A 21,933-nucleotide genomic window follows, 5' to 3' on the forward strand; every position below is an offset into this window, starting at 1 on the left:
TGTATACCGCCCCCTATGTGTGTATACCGCCCCCTATGTGTATATACCGCCCCCTATGTGTGTATACCGCCCCCCTATGTGTGTATATACCGCCCCCTATGTGTGTATAGCGCCCCCTATGTGTGTATAGCACCCCCTATGTGTGTATAGCACCCCCTATGTGTGTATAGCACCCCCTGTGTGTGTATAGCGCCCCCCATGTGTGTATAGCACCCCCTATGTGTGTATATACTGCCCCGTGTGTATAGCGCCCCCTATGTGTGTATACCTCCCCCTATGTGTATATACCGCCCCCTATGTGTGTATACCGCCCCCTATGTGTGTATACCGCCCCCTATGTGTGTATACCGCCCCCTATGTGTGTATACCGCCCCCTATGTGTATATACCGCCCCTTATGTGTGTATACCACCCCCTATGTGTGTATACCGCCCCCCTATGTGTGTATATACCGCCCCCTATGTGTGTATATACTGCCCGCTGTGTGTATATACTGCCCCGTGTGTGTATACCGCCCCCCTATGTGTGTATACCGCTCCCTATGGCACCCCCTATGTGTGTATAGCACCCCCCATGTGTGTATACCGCCCCCTATGTGTGTATACCGCCCCCTATGTGTGTATACCTCCCCCTATGTGTGTATAGCGCCCCCCATGTGTGTATACCGCCCCCCTATGTGTGTATACCTCCCCCTATGTGTGTATACCGTCCCCCTATGTGTGAATACCGCCCCCTATGTGTGTATACCGTCCCCCTTAATGTGTATACCGCCCCCTATGTGTGTATACCGCCCCCAATGTGTAAATACTGCCCCCTGTGTGTGTATACCGCCCCCTATGTATATATACCGCCCCCTATGTGTGTATACCGCCCCCCTATGTGTGTATATACCGCCCCCTATGTGTGTATATACTGCCCGCTATGTGTGTATATACTGCCCCGTGTGTATATACTGCCCCGTGTGTGTATACCGCCCCCTATGTGTGTATACCGCCCCCTATGTGTGTATACCGTCCCCCTATATGTGTATACCGCCCCCAATGTGTATATACTGCCCCCTATGTGTGTATACCGCCCCCTATGTGTGTATACCGCCCCCTATGTGTGTATACCGCCCCCTATGTGTGTATACCGCCCCCTATGTTTATATACTGCCCCCTATGTGTATATACCGCCCCATATGTGTGTATAGCGCCCCCCCTATGTGTATACCGCCCCCTATGTGTGTATACAGCCCCCTATATGTGTATACCTCCCCCTATGTGTATACTGCCTCCTATGTGTATACTGCCTCCTATGTGTGTATAGCGCCCCCCATGTGTGTATACCGCCCCCTATGTGTGTACACCGCCCCCTATGTGTATATACCGCCCCCTATGTGTGTATACCGCCCCCCTATGTGTGTATATACCGCCCCCTATGTGTGTATAGCGCCCCCTATGTGTGTATAGCACCCCCTATGTGTGTATAGCACCCCCTATGTGTGTATAGCACCCCCTATGTGTGTATAGCACCCCCTGTGTGTGTATAGCGCCCCCCATGTGTGTATAGCACCCCCTATGTGTGTATATACTGCCCCGTGTGTATAGCGCCCCCTATGTGTGTATACCTCCCCCTATGTGTATATACCGCCCCCTATGTGTGTATACCGCCCCCTATGTGTGTATACCGCCCCCTATGTGTGTATACCGCCCCCTATGTGTATATACCGCCCCCTATGTGTGTATACCACCCCCTATGTGTGTATACCGCCCCCCTATGTGTGTATATACCGCCCCCTATGTGTGTATATACTGCCCGCTGTGTGTATATACTGCCCCGTGTGTGTATACCGCCCCCCTATGTGTGTATACCGCTCCCTATGGCACCCCCTATGTGTGTATAGCACCCCCCATGTGTGTATACCGCCCCCTATGTGTGTATACCGCCCCCTATGTGTGTATACCTCCCCCTATGTGTGTATAGCGCCCCCCATGTGTGTATACCGCCCCCCTATGTGTGTATACCTCCCCCTATGTGTGTATACCGTCCCCCTATGTGTGAATACCGCCCCCTATGTGTGTATACCGTCCCCCTTAATGTGTATACCGCCCCCTATGTGTGTATACCGCCCCCAATGTGTAAATACTGCCCCCTGTGTGTGTATACCGCCCCCTATGTATATATACCGCCCCCTATGTGTGTATACCGCCCCCCTATGTGTGTATATACCGCCCCCTATGTGTGTATATACTGCCCGCTATGTGTGTATATACTGCCCCGTGTGTATATACTGCCCCGTGTGTGTATACCGCCCCCTATGTGTGTATACCGCCCCCTATGTGTGTATACCGTCCCCCTATATGTGTATACCGCCCCCAATGTGTATATACTGCCCCCTATGTGTGTATACCGCCCCCTATGTGTGTATACCGCCCCCTATGTGTGTATACCGCCTCCTATGTGTGTATACCGCCCCCTATGTGTGTATAGCGCCGCCCTATGTGTGTATACCGCTCCCTATAGCACCCCCTATGTGTGTATAGCACCCCCCATGTGTGTATACCGCCCCCTATGTGTGTGTATACCGCCCCCTATGTGTGTATACCTCCCCCTATGTGTATACTGCCTCCTATGTGTGTATAGCGCCCCCCATGTGTGTATACCGCCCCCTATGTGTGTATACCGCCCCCTATGTGTATATACCGCCCCCTATGTGTATATACCGCCCCCTATGTGTATATACCGCCCCCTATGTGTGTATACCGCCCCCCTATGTGTGTATATACTGCTCCCTATGTGTGTATATACTGCCCCCTATGTGTGTATATACTGCCCCGTGTGTGTATACCGCCCCCTATGTGTGTATAGCGCCCCCTATGTGTGTATACCGCTCCCTATGTGTGTATAGCACCCCCTATGTGTGTATAGCACCCCCCATGTGTGTATAGCGCCCCCTATGTGTGTATACCTCCCCCTATGTGTATATACCGCCCCCCTATGTGTGTATACCGCCCCCTATGTGTGTATACCGCCCCTATGTGTGTATACCGCCCCCTATGTGTGTATACCACCCCCTATGTGTATATACCGCCCCCTATGTGTATATACCACCCCCTATGTGTATATACCACCCCCCTATGTGTGCATATACCGCCCCCTATGTGTGTATATACTGCCCGCTGTGTGTATATACGACCCCGTGTGTGTATACCGCCCCCTATGTGTGTATAGCGCCCCCCTATGTGTGTATACCGCTCCCTATAGCACCCCCTATGTGTGTGTATAGCACCCCCCATGTGTGTATACCGCCCCCTATGTGTGTATACCGCCCTCTATGTGTGTATACCTCCCCTTATGTGTGTATACCGCCTCCAATGTGTGTATAGCGCCCCCCATGTGTATACTGTCCCCCTATGTGTGAATACCGCCCCCTATGTGTGTATACCGCCCCCTATGTGTGTATACCGTCTCCCTATATGTGTATACCGCCCCCTATGTGTGTATACCGCCCCCAATGTGTATATACCGCCCCCTATGTGTGTATACCGCCCCCTATGTGTGTATACCGCCCCCTATGTGTGTATACCGCCCCCTATGTGTGTATACCGCCCCCCCTATGTGTGTATATACCGCCCCCTATGTGTATATACTGCCCGCTATGTGTGTATATACTGCCCCGTGTGTGTATACCACCCCCTATGTGTGTATAGTGCCCCCCTATGTGTGTATACCGCTCCCTATAGCACCCCCTATGTGTGTATAACACCCCCCATGTGTGTATAGCGCCCCCTATGTGTGTATACCGCCCCCTATGTGTGTATACCGCCTCCTATGTGTGTATAGCACCTCCCATGTGTGTATACCGCCCCCTATGTGTGTATACCGCCCCCTATGTGTGTATACCTCCCCCTATGTGTATACTGCCTCCTATGTGAGTATAGCGCCCCCCATGTGTGTATACCGCCCCCTATGTGTATATACTGCCCCCTATGTGTGTATACCGCCCCCCTATGTGTGTATATACTGCCCCCTATGTGTGTATATACTGCCCCGTGTGTGTATACCGCCCCCTATGTGTGTATAGCGCCCCCTAAGTGTGTATACCGCTCCCTATGTGTGTATAGCACCCCCTATGTGTGTATAGCACCCCCCATGTGTGTATAGCGCCCCCTATGTGTGTATATACTGCCCCGTGTGTATAGCGCCCCCTATGTGTGTATACCTCCCCCTATGTGTATATACCGCCCCCTATGTGTGTATACCTCCCCCTATGTGTGTATACCGCCCCCTATGTGTGTATAGCACCCCCTATGTGTGTATATAACGCCCCCCATGTGTGTATATATCCCCTATGTGTGTATACTGCCCCCCTATGTGTGTATACTGCCCCCCTATGTGTGTATAGCTCCCCCTATGTGTGTATATACCGCCCCCTATGTGTGTATACCGCCCCCTATGTGTGTATACCGCCCCCTATGTGTGTATACCGCCCCCTATGTGTGTATATACTGCCCGCTATGTGTGTATATACTGCCCTGTGTGTGTATACCACCCCCTATGTGTGTATAGCGCCCCCCTATGTGTGTATACCGCTCCCTATAGCACCCCCTGTGTGTATAGCACTCCCCATGTGTGTATAGCGCCCCCTATGTGTGTATACCGCCCCCTATGTGTGTATACCTCCCCCTATGTGTATACTGCCTCCTATGTGTGTATAGCACCCCCCATGTGTGTATACCGCCCCCTATGTGTGTATACCTCCCCCTATGTGTATACTGCCCCCTATGTGTGTATAGCGCCCCCCATGTGTGTATACCGCCCCCTATGTGTATATACCGCCCCCTATGTGTGTATACCGCCCCCCTATGTGTGTATACCGCCCCCTATGTGTGTATACCGCCCCCTATGTGTGTATATACTGCCCCCTATGTGTGTATATACTGCCCCCTATGTGTGTATATACTGCCCCGTGTGTGTATACCGCCCCCTATGTGTGTATAGCGCCCCCTATGTGTGTATACCGCTCCCTATGTGTGTATAGCACCCCCTATGTGTGTATAGCACCCCCCATGTGTGTATAGCGCCCCCTATGTGTGTATATACTGCCCCGTGTGTATAGCGCCCCCTATGTGTGTATACCTCCCCCTATGTGTATATACCGCCCCCTATGTGTGTATACCTCCCCATATGTGTGTATACCGCCCCCTATGTGTGTATAGCACCCCCTATGTGTGTATATAACGCCCCCCATGTGTGTATATATCCCCTATGTGTGTATACTGCCCCCCTATGTGTGTATACTGCCCCCTATGTGTGTATAGCGCCTCCTATGTGTATACACCTCCCCCCTGTGTGTATAGCGCCCCCTATGTGTGTATAGCGCCTCCTATGTGTATACACCTCCCCCCTATGTGTGTATACCTCCCCCTATGTGTATATACAGCCCCCTATGTGTGTATACCGCTCCCTATGTGTATATACCTCCCCCTATGTGTATATACCTCCCCCTATGTGTAACACCCTTGTATGAGCAGTGACCGCAGTGTGTGCAGTGCTGTGTGTGTATACCTCCTCCTATGTGTGTATACCTCCCTCCTATGTGTAACACCCCTGTATGAGCAGTGACCGCAGTGTGTGCAGTGCTGTGTGTATACCTCCTCCTATGTGTGTATAGCGCCCCCCATGTGTGTATACCGCCCCCCTATGTGTGTATACCTCCCCCTATGTGTGTATACCGTCCCCCTATGTGTGAATACCGCCCCCTATGTGTGTATACCGTCCCCCTTAATGTGTATACCGCCCCCTATGTGTGTATACCGCCCCCAATGTGTAAATACTGCCCCCTGTGTGTGTATACCGCCCCCTATGTATATATACCGCCCCCTATGTGTGTATACCGCCCCCCTATGTGTGTATATACCGCCCCCTATGTGTGTATATACTGCCCGCTATGTGTGTATATACTGCCCCGTGTGTGTATACCGCCCCCTATGTGTGTATACCGCCCCCTATGTGTGTATACCGTCCCCCTATATGTGTATACCGCCCCCAATGTGTATATACTGCCCCCTATGTGTGTATACCGCCCCCTATGTGTGTATACCGCCCCCTATGTGTGTATACCGCCTCCTATGTGTGTATACCGCCCCCTATGTGTGTATAGCGCCGCCCTATGTGTGTATACCGCTCCCTATAGCACCCCCTATGTGTGTATAGCACCCCCCATGTGTGTATACCGCCCCCTATGTGTGTGTATACCGCCCCCTATGTGTGTATACCTCCCCCTATGTGTATACTGCCTCCTATGTGTGTATAGCGCCCCCCATGTGTGTATACCGCCCCCTATGTGTGTATACCGCCCCCTATGTGTATATACCGCCCCCTATGTGTATATACCGCCCCCTATGTGTGTATACCGCCCCCCTATGTGTGTATATACTGCTCCCTATGTGTGTATATACTGCCCCCTATGTGTGTATATACTGCCCCGTGTGTGTATACCGCCCCCTATGTGTGTATAGCGCCCCCTATGTGTGTATACCGCTCCCTATGTGTGTATAGCACCCCCTATGTGTGTATAGCACCCCCCATGTGTGTATAGCGCCCCCTATGTGTGTATATACTGCCCCGTGTGTATAGCGCCCCCTATGTGTGTATACCTCCCCCTATGTGTATATACCGCCCCCCTATGTGTGTATACCGCCCCCTATGTGTGTATACCTCCCCCTATGTGTATACTGCCTCCTATGTGTGTATAGCACCTCCCATGTGTGTATACCGCCCCCTATGTGTGTATACCTCCCCCTATGTGTATACTGCCTCCTATGTGAGTATAGCGCCCCCCATGTGTGTATACCGCCCCCTATGTGTATATACTGCCCCCTATGTGTGTATACCGCCCCCCTATGTGTGTATATACTGCCCCCTATGTGTGTATATACTGCCCCGTGTGTGTATACCGCCCCCTATGTGTGTATAGCGCCCCCTAAGTGTGTATACCGCTCCCTATGTGTGTATAGCACCCCCTATGTGTGTATAGCACCCCCCATGTGTGTATAGCACCCCCCATGTGTGTATAGCGCCCCCTATGTGTATATACCGCCCCCTATGTGTATATACCACCCCCTATGTGTATATACCACCCCCCTATGTGTGCATATACCGCCCCCTATGTGTGTATATACTGCCCGCTGTGTGTATATACGACCCCGTGTGTGTATACCGCCCCCTATGTGTGTATACCGCTCCCTATAGCACCCCCTATGTGTGTGTATAGCACCCCCCATGTGTGTATACCGCCCCCTATGTGTGTATACCGCCCTCTATGTGTGTATACCTCCCCCTATGTGTGTATACCGCCTCCAATGTGTGTATAGCGCCCCCCATGTGTATACCGTCCCCCTATGTGTGAATACCGCCCCCTATGTGTGTATACCGCCCCCTATGTGTGTATACCGTCTCCCTATATGTGTATACCGCCCCCTATGTGTGTATACCGCCCCCAATGTGTATATACCGCCCCCTATGTGTGTATACCGCCCCCTATGTGTGTATACCGCCCCCTATGTGTGTATACCGCCCCCTATGTGTGTATACCGCCCCCCTATGTGTGTATATACCGCCCCCTATGTGTATATACCGCCCCCTATGTGTATATACTGCCCGCTATGTGTGTATATACTGCCCCGTGTGTGTATACCACCCCCTATGTGTGTATAGTGCCCCCCTATGTGTGTATACCGCTCCCTATAGCACCCCCTATGTGTGTATAACACCCCCCATGTGTGTATAGCGCCCCCTATGTGTGTATACCGCCCCCTATGTGTGTATACCTCCCCCTATGTGTATACTGCCTCCTATGTGTGTATAGCACCTCCCATGTGTGTATACCGCCCCCTATGTGTGTATACCTCCCCCTATGTGTATACTGCCTCCTATGTGAGTATAGCGCCCCCCATGTGTGTATACCGCCCCCTATGTGTATATACTGCCCCCTATGTGTGTATACCGCCCCCCTATGTGTGTATATACTGCCCCCTATGTGTGTATATACTGCCCCGTGTGTGTATACCGCCCCCTATGTGTGTATAGCGCCCCCTAAGTGTGTATACCGCTCCCTATGTGTGTATAGCACCCCCTATGTGTGTATAGCACCCCCCATGTGTGTATAGCGCCCCCTATGTGTGTATATACTGCCCCGTGTGTATAGCGCCCCCTATGTGTGTATACCTCCCCCTATGTGTATATACCGCCCCCTATGTGTGTATACCTCCCCCTATGTGTGTATACCGCCCCCTATGTGTGTATAGCACCCCCTATGTGTGTATATAACGCCCCCCATGTGTGTATATATCCCCTATGTGTGTATACTGCCCCCCTATGTGTGTATACTGCCCCCCTATGTGTGTATAGCTCCCCCTATGTGTGTATATACCGCCCCCTATGTGTGTATACCGCCCCCTATGTGTGTATACCGCCCCCTATGTGTGTATACCGCCCCCTATGTGTGTATATACTGCCCGCTATGTGTGTATATACTGCCCTGTGTGTGTATACCACCCCCTATGTGTGTATAGCGCCCCCCTATGTGTGTATACCGCTCCCTATAGCACCCCCTGTGTGTATAGCACTCCCCATGTGTGTATAGCGCCCCCTATGTGTGTATACCGCCCCCTATGTGTGTATACCTCCCCCTATGTGTATACTGCCTCCTATGTGTGTGTATAGCACCCCCCATGTGTGTATACCGCCCCCTATGTGTGTATACCTCCCCCTATGTGTATACTGCCTCCTATGTGTGTATAGCGCCCCCCATGTGTGTATACCGCCCCCTATGTGTATATCCCGCCCCTATGTGTGTATACCGCCCCCCTATGTGTGTATACCGCCCCCTATGTGTGTATACCGCCCCCCTATGTGTGTATATACTGCCCCCTATGTGTGTATATACTGCCCCCTATGTGTGTATATACTGCCCCGTGTGTGTATACCGCCCCCTATGTGTGTATAGCGCCCCCTATGTGTGTATACCGCTCCCTATGTGTGTATAGCACCCCCCATGTGTGTATAGCACCCCCCATGTGTGTATAGCGCCCCCTATGTGTGTATATACTGCCCCGTGTGTATAGCGCCCCCTATGTGTGTATACCTCCCCCTATGTGTATATACCGCCCCCTATGTGTGTATACCTCCCCATATGTGTGTATACCGCCCCCTATGTGTGTATAGCACCCCCTATGTGTGTATATAACGCCCCCCATGTGTGTATATATCCCCTATGTGTGTATACTGCCCCCCTATGTGTGTATACTGCCCCCTATGTGTGTATAGCGCCTCCTATGTGTATACACCTCCCCCCTGTGTGTATAGCGCCCCCTATGTGTGTATAGCGCCTCCTATGTGTATACACCTCCCCCCTATGTGTGTATACCTCCCCCTATGTGTATATACAGCCCCCTATGTGTGTATACCGCTCCCTATGTGTATATACCTCCCCCTATGTGTATATACCTCCCCCTATGTGTAACACCCTTGTATGAGCAGTGACCGCAGTGTGTGCAGTGCTGTGTGTGTATACCTCCTCCTATGTGTGTATACCTCCCTCCTATGTGTAACACCCCTGTATGAGCAGTGACCGCAGTGTGTGCAGTGCTGTGTGTATACCTCCTCCTATGTGTGTATAGCGCCCCCCATGTGTGTATACCGCCCCCCTATGTGTGTATACCTCCCCCTATGTGTGTATACCGTCCCCCTATGTGTGAATACCGCCCCCTATGTGTGTATACCGTCCCCCTTAATGTGTATACCGCCCCCTATGTGTGTATACCGCCCCCAATATGTAAATACTGCCCCCTGTGTGTGTATACCGCCCCCTATGTATATATACCGCCCCCTATGTGTGTATACCGCCCCCCTATGTGTGTATATACCGCCCCCTATGTGTGTATATACTGCCCGCTATGTGTGTATATACTGCCCCGTGTGTGTATACCGCCCCCTATGTGTGTATACCGCCCCCTATGTGTGTATACCGTCCCCCTATATGTGTATACCGCCCCCTATGTGTGTATACCGCCCCCTATGTGTGTATAGCGCCCCCTAAGTGTGTATACCGCTCCCTATGTGTGTATAGCACCCCCTATGTGTGTATAGCACCCCCCATGTGTGTATAGCGCCCCCTATGTGTGTATATACTGCCCCGTGTGTATAGCGCCCCCTATGTGTGTATACCTCCCCCTATGTGTATATACCGCCCCCTATGTGTGTATACCTCCCCCTATGTGTGTATACCGCCCCCTATGTGTGTATAGCACCCCCTATGTGTGTATATAACGCCCCCCATGTGTGTATATATCCCCTATGTGTGTATACTGCCCCCCTATGTGTGTATACTGCCCCCCTATGTGTGTATAGCTCCCCCTATGTGTGTATATACCGCCCCCTATGTGTGTATACCGCCCCCTATGTGTGTATACCGCCCCCTATGTGTGTATACCGCCCCCTATGTGTGTATATACTGCCCGCTATGTGTGTATATACTGCCCTGTGTGTGTATACCACCCCCTATGTGTGTATAGCGCCCCCCTATGTGTGTATACCGCTCCCTATAGCACCCCCTGTGTGTATAGCACTCCCCATGTGTGTATAGCGCCCCCTATGTGTGTATACCGCCCCCTATGTGTGTATACCTCCCCCTATGTGTATACTGCCTCCTATGTGTGTGTATAGCACCCCCCATGTGTGTATACCGCCCCCTATGTGTGTATACCTCCCCCTATGTGTATACTGCCTCCTATGTGTGTATAGCGCCCCCCATGTGTGTATACCGCCCCCTATGTGTATATCCCGCCCCTATGTGTGTATACCGCCCCCCTATGTGTGTATACCGCCCCCTATGTGTGTATACCGCCCCCCTATGTGTGTATATACTGCCCCCTATGTGTGTATATACTGCCCCCTATGTGTGTATATACTGCCCCGTGTGTGTATACCGCCCCCTATGTGTGTATAGCGCCCCCTATGTGTGTATACCGCTCCCTATGTGTGTATAGCACCCCCCATGTGTGTATAGCACCCCCCATGTGTGTATAGCGCCCCCTATGTGTGTATATACTGCCCCGTGTGTATAGCGCCCCCTATGTGTGTATACCTCCCCCTATGTGTATATACCGCCCCCTATGTGTGTATACCTCCCCATATGTGTGTATACCGCCCCCTATGTGTGTATAGCACCCCCTATGTGTGTATATAACGCCCCCCATGTGTGTATATATCCCCTATGTGTGTATACTGCCCCCCTATGTGTGTATACTGCCCCCTATGTGTGTATAGCGCCTCCTATGTGTATACACCTCCCCCCTGTGTGTATAGCGCCCCCTATGTGTGTATAGCGCCTCCTATGTGTATACACCTCCCCCCTATGTGTGTATACCTCCCCCTATGTGTATATACAGCCCCCTATGTGTGTATACCGCTCCCTATGTGTATATACCTCCCCCTATGTGTATATACCTCCCCCTATGTGTAACACCCTTGTATGAGCAGTGACCGCAGTGTGTGCAGTGCTGTGTGTGTATACCTCCTCCTATGTGTGTATACCTCCCTCCTATGTGTAACACCCCTGTATGAGCAGTGACCGCAGTGTGTGCAGTGCTGTGTGTATACCTCCTCCTATGTGTGTATAGCGCCCCCCATGTGTGTATACCGCCCCCCTATGTGTGTATACCTCCCCCTATGTGTGTATACCGTCCCCCTATGTGTGAATACCGCCCCCTATGTGTGTATACCGTCCCCCTTAATGTGTATACCGCCCCCTATGTGTGTATACCGCCCCCAATGTGTAAATACTGCCCCCTGTGTGTGTATACCGCCCCCTATGTATATATACCGCCCCCTATGTGTGTATACCGCCCCCCTATGTGTGTATATACCGCCCCCTATGTGTGTATATACTGCCCGCTATGTGTGTATATACTGCCCCGTGTGTGTATACCGCCCCCTATGTGTGTATACCGCCCCCTATGTGTGTATACCGTCCCCCTATATGTGTATACCGCCCCCTATGTGTGTATAGCGCCCCCTAAGTGTGTATACCGCTCCCTATGTGTGTATAGCACCCCCTATGTGTGTATAGCACCCCCCATGTGTGTATAGCGCCCCCTATGTGTGTATATACTGCCCCGTGTGTATAGCGCCCCCTATGTGTGTATACCTCCCCCTATGTGTATATACCGCCCCCTATGTGTGTATACCTCCCCCTATGTGTGTATACCGCCCCCTATGTGTGTATAGCACCCCCTATGTGTGTATATAACGCCCCCCATGTGTGTATATATCCCCTATGTGTGTATACTGCCCCCCTATGTGTGTATACTGCCCCCCTATGTGTGTATAGCTCCCCCTATGTGTGTATATACCGCCCCCTATGTGTGTATACCGCCCCCTATGTGTGTATACCGCCCCCTATGTGTGTATACCGCCCCCTATGTGTGTATATACTGCCCGCTATGTGTGTATATACTGCCCTGTGTGTGTATACCACCCCCTATGTGTGTATAGCGCCCCCCTATGTGTGTATACCGCTCCCTATAGCACCCCCTGTGTGTATAGCACTCCCCATGTGTGTATAGCGCCCCCTATGTGTGTATACCGCCCCCTATGTGTGTATACCTCCCCCTATGTGTATACTGCCTCCTATGTGTGTGTATAGCACCCCCCATGTGTGTATACCGCCCCCTATGTGTGTATACCTCCCCCTATGTGTATACTGCCTCCTATGTGTGTATAGCGCCCCCCATGTGTGTATACCGCCCCCTATGTGTATATCCCGCCCCTATGTGTGTATACCGCCCCCCTATGTGTGTATACCGCCCCCTATGTGTGTATACCGCCCCCCTATGTGTGTATATACTGCCCCCTATGTGTGTATATACTGCCCCCTATGTGTGTATATACTGCCCCGTGTGTGTATACCGCCCCCTATGTGTGTATAGCGCCCCCTATGTGTGTATACCGCTCCCTATGTGTGTATAGCACCCCCCATGTGTGTATAGCACCCCCCATGTGTGTATAGCGCCCCCTATGTGTGTATATACTGCCCCGTGTGTATAGCGCCCCCTATGTGTGTATACCTCCCCCTATGTGTATATACCGCCCCCTATGTGTGTATACCTCCCCATATGTGTGTATACCGCCCCCTATGTGTGTATAGCACCCCCTATGTGTGTATATAACGCCCCCCATGTGTGTATATATCCCCTATGTGTGTATACTGCCCCCCTATGTGTGTATACTGCCCCCTATGTGTGTATAGCGCCTCCTATGTGTATACACCTCCCCCCTGTGTGTATAGCGCCCCCTATGTGTGTATAGCGCCTCCTATGTGTATACACCTCCCCCCTATGTGTGTATACCTCCCCCTATGTGTATATACAGCCCCCTATGTGTGTATACCGCTCCCTATGTGTATATACCTCCCCCTATGTGTATATACCTCCCCCTATGTGTAACACCCTTGTATGAGCAGTGACCGCAGTGTGTGCAGTGCTGTGTGTGTATACCTCCTCCTATGTGTGTATACCTCCCTCCTATGTGTAACACCCCTGTATGAGCAGTGACCGCAGTGTGTGCAGTGCTGTGTGTATACCGCCCCCTATGTGTGTATACCGCTCCCTATAGCACCCCCTATGTGTGTATAGCACCCCCCATGTGTGTATACCGCCCCCTATGTGTGTATACCGCCCCCTATGTGTATATACCGCCCCCTATGTGTATATACCGCCCCCTATGTGTAACACCCCTGTATGAGCAGTGTGTGCAGCGCTGTGTGTGTATGACACTGGTAATATACTCTCCATGCACCACACACTGCAGCACATACACCCTGCCCGGCAGGAGAGGGGGCGGCGGCCATTACCTGGAGGAGACCGGGGGCGGAGCTCTGTGTACAGGAAGGGGCGGGGCGGTGTTTCCGGGTCACCGTCTCACGTAGCGCATGGGATTATGGGTAGGGACAGCCGCAGTCACTCGGCAACCAGCAATAGCCCCGCCCAATCCCCTCCCATTAACTAAGGCGTCCAATTACTCATCATTCAGCTCCGCCCACTCTTCCGCCATTGGTCGCAGTGTCCCGTCACTCAGTCACCCTCTCTCGCCCAAAATCCGCAGCCCCGCCCATTCTCCCGCCTATAGGCAACAGCATACGTCCGTCACTCAGCCACAGCCAGTCCGGTCCGCTCTCCCTCCCATTGGCCGCAGTCCCGCCTTCTCTACCTTACAAATGCAGCAGCCCTGCTCTCTACCTCCCATTGGCCGCAGCACAGTCCCCGCCCCCTCTCCCTCCCATAGGCCGCAGCACAGTCCCCGCCCTCTGCTGCCTCCCGGCCCTCGGACGCTGTATACGTCACTATCTCCTGCTCACACAGACTAAGCCAACATGGCGGCGCCCATAGGAGTCAGCAACATGGCGCCTGCCCCATCCTGATGCTGTCCTGTGTGTGTATGAAGTGTGTAGGGGCAGGAGGTGCTGATGTGGGGGGAGGGGGATGATACTATGCTGGTGACAGGGGAGGAGGTGACATGGCACCGGCCCCTGGCTGATGGCTGTGTTGGGATGGGGCATACACTGTAGCTGGGGTGTGAGGCGTTACTCCAGTACACTGCCGCCATGTCCTGGACCAGGGAGATCTCTATGTGACTGTATTTACCGGGTGTGGCCTCGTCGCTCCGGGATACAGCGCACGGCATATCTCCCCCTATTCCCGCCGACAGAAACGTATGGGGGGATTTCCCTGTATCTGGAATGTGAAGTATCCCCGCAGCTGCCGCCTGAAGATGGCGATCGCCTGTTGTAGCCTATGGGTGACACATCTGTGGTGATGCGGCGGCGGGGGACCAGAGTTGATTCCCGGCTCTGGTCATTCAGCAGCAACGGGCAGTGGCGCTTCAAGCTTGGCGCCGGTTCGTCAGCCAATAGGAAGCGCCGCCCCCGGCCTTTCAATTACGGCGCCTTCCATGAGCCAATCGCGTCTCGCGGTGTGGAAGCCAATAGGAAATGGGCGCGGCGAGCCAATCAGAGCTCGAGGCGCCGTAGCAGGCCCCACCCCAGCATCTAACGTCAGACGCCGCCGGGGAGAGAAGTCGTCAGGCGGCTCCGCGGAAACTGTTTCAGAGGCCGTGGAAGATGCCCGAAGACGTCAGCAGAGAAGATGGCCAGGGCGGGCCAGCGGCAGAAGAGCACGTCTGAAGACTGAGAAGCACTGCAGTGGTGGGAAGCAACAGACCTATGAAGTTCCCCACTGCCGCCTTCTCCACCACAAGGTAGGCACTTCTAAGGCCCTACATCTATCACACTAGACCTCCAGGGCAGTCAGGTTACGGCTTGGGGAGCGGTAGGCGGGCACTAGGCCTGTGGGGCAATTTCAGGCGTTAGGCCTGTGCCCACTTTATAAGGCATTAGGCCCTAGTTTAGGTAACCCCCATTAGGTATATAAGGCTTTAGGCCCAGGTTACCCAAACTGCCCCAGGATAGGCGGGCACTAGGTCCAGTATAGAGTACCGCCCCCCAAGGTGAATAAAGGCGGTACTGGGCACTAGGCCCAGGCCACTTGAACGTGCCCTAAGTAGGCAGGCCAGTAGGCCTGACCAGCATGCTAAGAGTGATCTGGGCATTAGGGCCGGATCACTCCAGTTGCCCATATTAGGCGGGCAGAGAGCCCGTGCCCACAAGTGAGAAGGTGATCTGGATAATATGTCCGGATCACCAGTGTACCCCTCAGATAGCCTGGAGCCCCCTGAAGTGTCGTGGGCAGCAGGCCCAATTACGCAGTGTGCGGGAGGTGGGCAGGCTGTATGACCCTAGAGCAGGGGTTCTCAAACTCGGTCCTCAGGGGCGCACACAGTGCATGTTTTGCAGGTAACCCAGCAAGTGCACAGGTGTATTAATTACTCACAGACACATTTTAAAAGGTCCACAGGTGGAGCTAATTATTTCACTTGTGATTCTGTGAGGAGACCTGCAAAACATGCACTGTGTGTGCCCCCGAGGACCGAGATTGAGAACCTCTGCCCTAGAGGATATTGGGGTCCACATTATTACCATGGGCACTTTAAGAGTTTAATAGTGTGTGCTGGCTCCTCCCTCTATGCCCCTTCTACCAGACTCAGTATAGAAAATGTGCTCGGAGGAGGCGTCACAGCTAGGGGAGCTCCTGAAGAGTTTTCTACTTTTATTTTCTGTTATATTCAGGCAGGGCTGATTGGTACCAGACTGTCTGCTTCGTGGGACTTAGGAGGGAGAATGGCCCAACCTCTCTTAAGGTTAATGGTTCCGTTCCCCGCTGATAGGACGTTGAGCTCCTGAGGGTCCTATTCGCAAGCCCCACCACGGCAACTGTACAGTCCCGCAGCACGCTGCCACCCCTAACAGAAGTAAGAAGAGTGGTGAGAAAGTGGCCGGCATCCCAGTTAGCGGGTCGCCGGCTGTAATGGCGGCATTAGGGTATGGAGCGCATCGCTGACATGCAGGCTGCGTCTCCAGGCTCGGTGCAACATGCTGTGTGTGTGTTTCTGCTGTGAGGGGCGAGCTGAGCTTTATAACATTTACCCTACACTGGCAAACAGCTTACATGGGTTCTAACCCGCTGTTAAGCTTCACAGAACACCTCAGCCAGTATAATAAAACCGGGAAGCCGCACGCCATTACTGGGCGGGCATTAACTATGAGCAGATCCAGCAGCTCACCAGCGCCATTTTCCCTCTGCAGCTCACACTGACAGGACTGGCACAAGGACTCCACGTCTCCTCAGCAGTACCAGGGGATCATAGTAAGGGGGGGAGCGGTGTTAGACTCCTAAGCCCTATTAAGGAGCTCAGTTTGCGACCCAGCTGGGCTTGGCTTTGGCTAATAGGCCGCGGTGTGGCTGGCTCCTTCTTCTCTGTGTCTCCCTGCAGGCTCTGTGTGGGTTATACTGTGCTTTCAGCTTTACTGTGTGTGAGTGTGTGTGTCCCTTTACACTACCTTGTCACGGGAGTGTGTTTTCTGCACAGCAGAGTGTCTTTCTTTCCTGGGGGAATCCCTACAGTGTACTCAGGATAGTACACATTCTCAGGCTAGTGGGTCCGAACCTGCATGGTTGGATTCCCTTAAAGGGATGATCTCAAATATTTGTAATAAATTATCCCATAATGAGAAAGAAACGCAATACATAAGACAGTCTGTGGATGACCTGATGACTAGAGATTCAGTTCCCATACCAGCGTCTCAGACCCCTGCCATTTGTCCACAAACGCGTACTCTGGCCCAAATCCTGCAGGCTGACACTGATGATGGTGTTTCAGACGCGGAGGAGGGTGAAGTGGACTCGTGTGGGGGGGATGCAGCCCTGTCACAAGGAATACAGGCCCTGATAGAAGCTATTAGAGAAGTCCTGCACATTCCTGACAAGGTGGATGAGGAATCTTATTATTGTTAGGCGCCGGGGTCCGCTTGTCTGCGCGGCCCGGCGCCTAGCAACTAGGGACGCCGTGCGCGTACAGCCGCCGGCTCCCTAGCAACGCTATACGCCGGGCGCGCTGAGCCGCACGGACCCTAGCAACGGGGACGCCACTGGCGGACCGCGTTCCCCGTTGCTGGGTCCTTGGAATTAATTGGTGCACCTGTTCTCTGGCCATGCAGCAAGGCAGCTGCACGGCATTGATTCTAATCAGCTCTTTTAGCAGCTGATTGGAGGACTCCTGATTAAATACACTCCCAGGGCTTCTCACAGACGCCGGTAATAGCTTCCTGCATGCTGTCTTGTTTGCTGAGAGTCTGTTTCCAGTCCAGCTGTATCCGGTCATTCTGGTCCTCTGAAGTCCTGAACTCGGGAGTTATCATCTCGTCCCTGGAGTCCTGACTGATCACCGTTTATCATCCAGTGGTGTTCGTGAGTCGCGGCTCTGCCGTGTGTAGCGGCTCGGCCGCTTTACCCCTTATATTTTGTGTTTGGAGCATTTGCGGAGGGTTCCGCTTCCACAGGTCCACTCGGGTATTCGGCGGTGCCGGGTAGGAGTATTGGACAAGTGGATATTTTGGTTGTCCTTTTCCCTGGCGGTTTCTCCGCACATACTTTAGGTTTTTAGTTAGCTTGTAGCCCCTGGCCAGGTTGTCTAGTTAGAGGGCCTCTTGTTATCATCCTGTCTCGGACTTCGATTTGTCTCTCACTAAGACCAGGGGGCATCGGAGTTGGGCAGACATAATCCGCCCTTCAAACGCGTCTGCCAAGGGCTCAAGAAACCATAGTCTCGCAAGGGATTTCTGACAGCACGGATGAGGGCGCTAGGGGCTATTGTTCTTTCCTGTTCCCGTCCCCAGCATTCCGTTCCAGTGCTCCGGTCCTTGCCATAAGATCTCCTCTGACCAGGAGTGCTGGAATCATAACAATTATAATATAAAAAAGAAATCCTCTTCTTCTTTTCCTGCTTCAAAGGAGTTAAATTCTCTGATTGAAGAAACTTGGGTTAATCCAGACTAGAAGTTTCAGATCCCTAATAGGTTACTCACATCCTTCCCGCTTCCTCAGGATGATAGGAAAAAGTGAGAAAATCCACCGCTTGTTGATGCATTGGTATCTAGGTTGTCACATAAGATAGTCTTACCTGTCCCTGGGGCAGCCTCCTTGAAGGACATGGCTGACCGCATGATTGAGACCACTCTCAAATCCCTGTACACAGCTGCTGGGGTGGCCCAGAGTCCCACTATAGCTTGTGCATGGATCACTGGGGCCATTGCTAAATGGTCAGGTAATATAATTGACGGGTTAGATCCCTTATCCAGGGGGGAGATCATTTTGCTCCAACAACATATACAGGACTCTGCTAATTTTATGGTGAAGGCCATAAAGGAAATTGGTTTGCTCAATGCCCGCACCACTGCCATGGCGGTGTCAGCACGCAGGGGCTTGTGGCTATGCCAGTGGACTGTGGATGCGGATTCCAGGAAAGGCGTGGAAAGCCTACCATTCAGAGGTGAAGCCCTTTTTGGAGATGAGTGGGATACGTGGATATCAAAGGCTACGGCGGGTAAGTCTACATACCTTCCTTCCGCAGCATCCCCAACTAGGAAAACCTTTTCTGCTCCAACTCTGCAGTCCTTTCGGACAGCAAAATGTAAAAGTAAATCCAAAGGTTCTGTGACCAGACGGTCCCGTACGAAAGCACTCACCGCTTTCGTGTCCCGTCCCCAGTACACAGAATGGATGTTTAGGTCACGCCGGACCTGGCCACATAGGGGATTCTCGCTTACCGTCAGTATTCGCCTGTTACTGACTCCACCCACTGTGCAGTGGGTGGATTTACACTGCCACCACCAAACTCCTAACCTGCCGTGGCGTTTGGAACCACGGTTCTGCTCTGTATGCGTCGACACCCCGCCTTACCACACCTGGGTGGTGTCGACGAATCGCCAAACGTTGCTTGCCCAAGCACAGCACGGTAGCAGGCTGAAGGCGGAGCTTGGAGATGCTGGTTACACCCTGGACAGGAGGAAAACGGAGCTAGGTTTCACCTAGCCCTGCAGGTCACAAGATGAAGCGGTCTTCTTTAGGCAGATGATCTTTATTTGCCCAAATACAGCCTTCAAAAAGGCTCAGCAATACAGCAGATGTTACAGCAGAATGAAACTGGTATAATATACTCTGGAGGCTCACAGGCCTCCTCTTTTTATCTCAGTTCTACACACAGTACCACAGGGGGTTCAACCGGTATTTAGGATTTCGTTTTCTAAATGTGATTTTTATTATTGTTTTTAATTGTGTTAAATAAAAAGCACGCTTATGTTTTAAATCAGCGCTGTTATTGGTGTGTTTGTATTTAAATAAATACAAGTTACATTTCAAAAGTTAAGAATTAGATAAAGCACATTCCTGCTCCTCTTCATATATAACCAAACCAGTGGCTTTCCCAAACATAATCTGATTATCATGTTCCTGTCTCTTTCACACGTGTAAATATAACTTGTATTTCTCTTACGTCCTAGAGGATGCTGGGGACTCCGTAAGGACCATGGGGGGGTATAGACGGGCTCCGCAGGAGATAGGGCACCTAAAAAGAACTTTGACTATTGGTGTGCACTGGCTCCTCCCTCTATGCCCCTCCTCCTGACCTCAGTTAGATCTTGTGCCCAGAGGAGAATGGGTGCACTGCAGAGAGCTCTCCAGAGTTTTCTGTGGAAAAATAATTTTGTTAGGTTTTTTATTTTCAGGGAGTCCTGTTGGCAACAGGCTCCCTGCATCCTGGGACCGAGGAGAGAGAAGCAGAGCTGGCTTGTAAAGTTGGGCTCTGCTTCTAAGGCTACTGGACACCATTAGCTCCAGAGGGAGTCGGAACACAGGTCTCACGTGGGGTTCGTCCTGGAGCCGCGCCGTCGTCCTCCTCACAGATGCCGAAGATAGAAGCTGGATGAGAAGGTAGAAGACATCTTAGGCGGCAGAAGACATCAGATCTTCGCTGCGCGCCATTGCTCACAGTCACACACACACACAGAGCAGCACTGAAGGGTGCAGGGCGCGGGGGGGGGGTGCCCTGGGCAGCAATAAACCTCACATTTGGACAAATACAGTTTGATTAGGCTGCGGAGGCAGTAAATCTATGATCCCCCACCATTTTAATTGAAAAATCACTGGGACCGAAGCCCGCCATCGGGTGGGCGGGGCTTGATCCTCAGCACTAACCAGCGCCATTTTCTCCACAGAAGCTGCATGAGGAAAACGCTGGCTCCCTGGTCTCTCCCCTGCTGAACTTCACAGGCTGGAAAAAAGGAGGGGGGCACATTAGCGACACAGTGAGTGGGAATTGGCATATTATATATAGAAAAGCGCTATCTGGACATATTTTTTCCAGTGTTTTTAAGCGCTGGTGTGTGCTGGCATACTCTCTCTCTGTCTCTCCTAAGGGCCTGGTTGGAGTTTTGTCCCCTTATAGGTTAATCCCTGTGTGTGTGGGGTGTCGGTGCGTGTGTGTCGACATGTCTGAGGTGGAAGGCTACTCCGAGGAGGAGGTGGAGCAAAGGAGTGGTGTGTCCCCGTCGGTTGTGCCGACTCCGGATTGGATGGACTTGTGGCATATATTGAATGCAAGTGTGACATCTTTACATAAAAGGCTTGATAAGGCTGAATTAGGGGGGACTTCAGGGGGTCAATCCTCGGATTGGACCGACTCACAGGGCCCGTCGGGGTCTCAAAAACATCCCTTAACACAAGACACTACTACCGACACAGATTCTGATTCCAGTGTCGACTATGACAAAGTAAAATTGCACCCTAGGGTGACTAAAACCATTCAATGTATGATTGTGGCAATAAGGGATGTGTTGCATATTGTGGATGAACCCTCGATCCCCGACACAAGGGTACACATGTTTAAGGAAAAGAAACAGATAAGGCCCTGACGCGCTTGTCCAAGAAAGTGGCGCTACCGTCTCCTGACACAGCAGCCCTTAAGGACCCTGCAGATCGCAGGCAAGAAACTACCTTAAAGTGTATTTATTCTCATACGGGGGCTGTGCTAAGACCGACAATTGCGTCGGCATGGGTGTGTAGCGCAATTGCAGCTTGGACAGATGAGCTGACAGATCAATTTGATAATATGGATAAGGATACTATATTCCTAACTCTAGCCCATATTAAAGACACAGTCTTATTTATGAGGGATGCTCAAAGGGACATTGGATTGCTAGCTTCTAGGGCCAATGCCATGTCTGTCTCAGCGAGAAGATCCTTATGGACTCGCCAATGGACGGGTGATGCGGATTCCAAAAAACATATGGAAGTACTACCCTATAAGGGTGATGTATTGTTTGGGGATGGGCTGACGGACCTGGTTTCCACAGCTACAGCAGGTAAATCAAATTTTTTACCATATATTCCCCAACAGCAAAAGAAAGCAACACCCTATCAGATGCAGTCCTTTCGGTCGC

The 21,933-nt window shown here is 52.1% G+C and overlaps 1 protein-coding gene across 1 annotated transcript in view; it reads right to left on the reverse strand.

Moving 5' to 3' along the window:
- The window catches only part of LOC134983725 (zinc finger protein ZFP2-like), an 80,466-nt gene extending 66,268 nt beyond the window's left edge, over positions 1 to 14,198 (reverse strand). The window contains exon 1 of the mRNA XM_063949371.1: positions 13,897 to 14,198. The gene's annotated coding sequence lies outside the window, so the exon portion shown is untranslated. The remainder of the gene's footprint in view (positions 1 to 13,896) is intronic.
- Between the last annotated feature and the right edge of the window lie 7,735 nt (positions 14,199 to 21,933).

The sequence above is a fragment of the Pseudophryne corroboree genome (assembly GCF_028390025.1).
Source record: "Pseudophryne corroboree isolate aPseCor3 chromosome 3 unlocalized genomic scaffold, aPseCor3.hap2 SUPER_3_unloc_22, whole genome shotgun sequence".
In the NCBI taxonomy this organism is placed as follows: Eukaryota; Metazoa; Chordata; class Amphibia; order Anura; family Myobatrachidae; genus Pseudophryne; species Pseudophryne corroboree.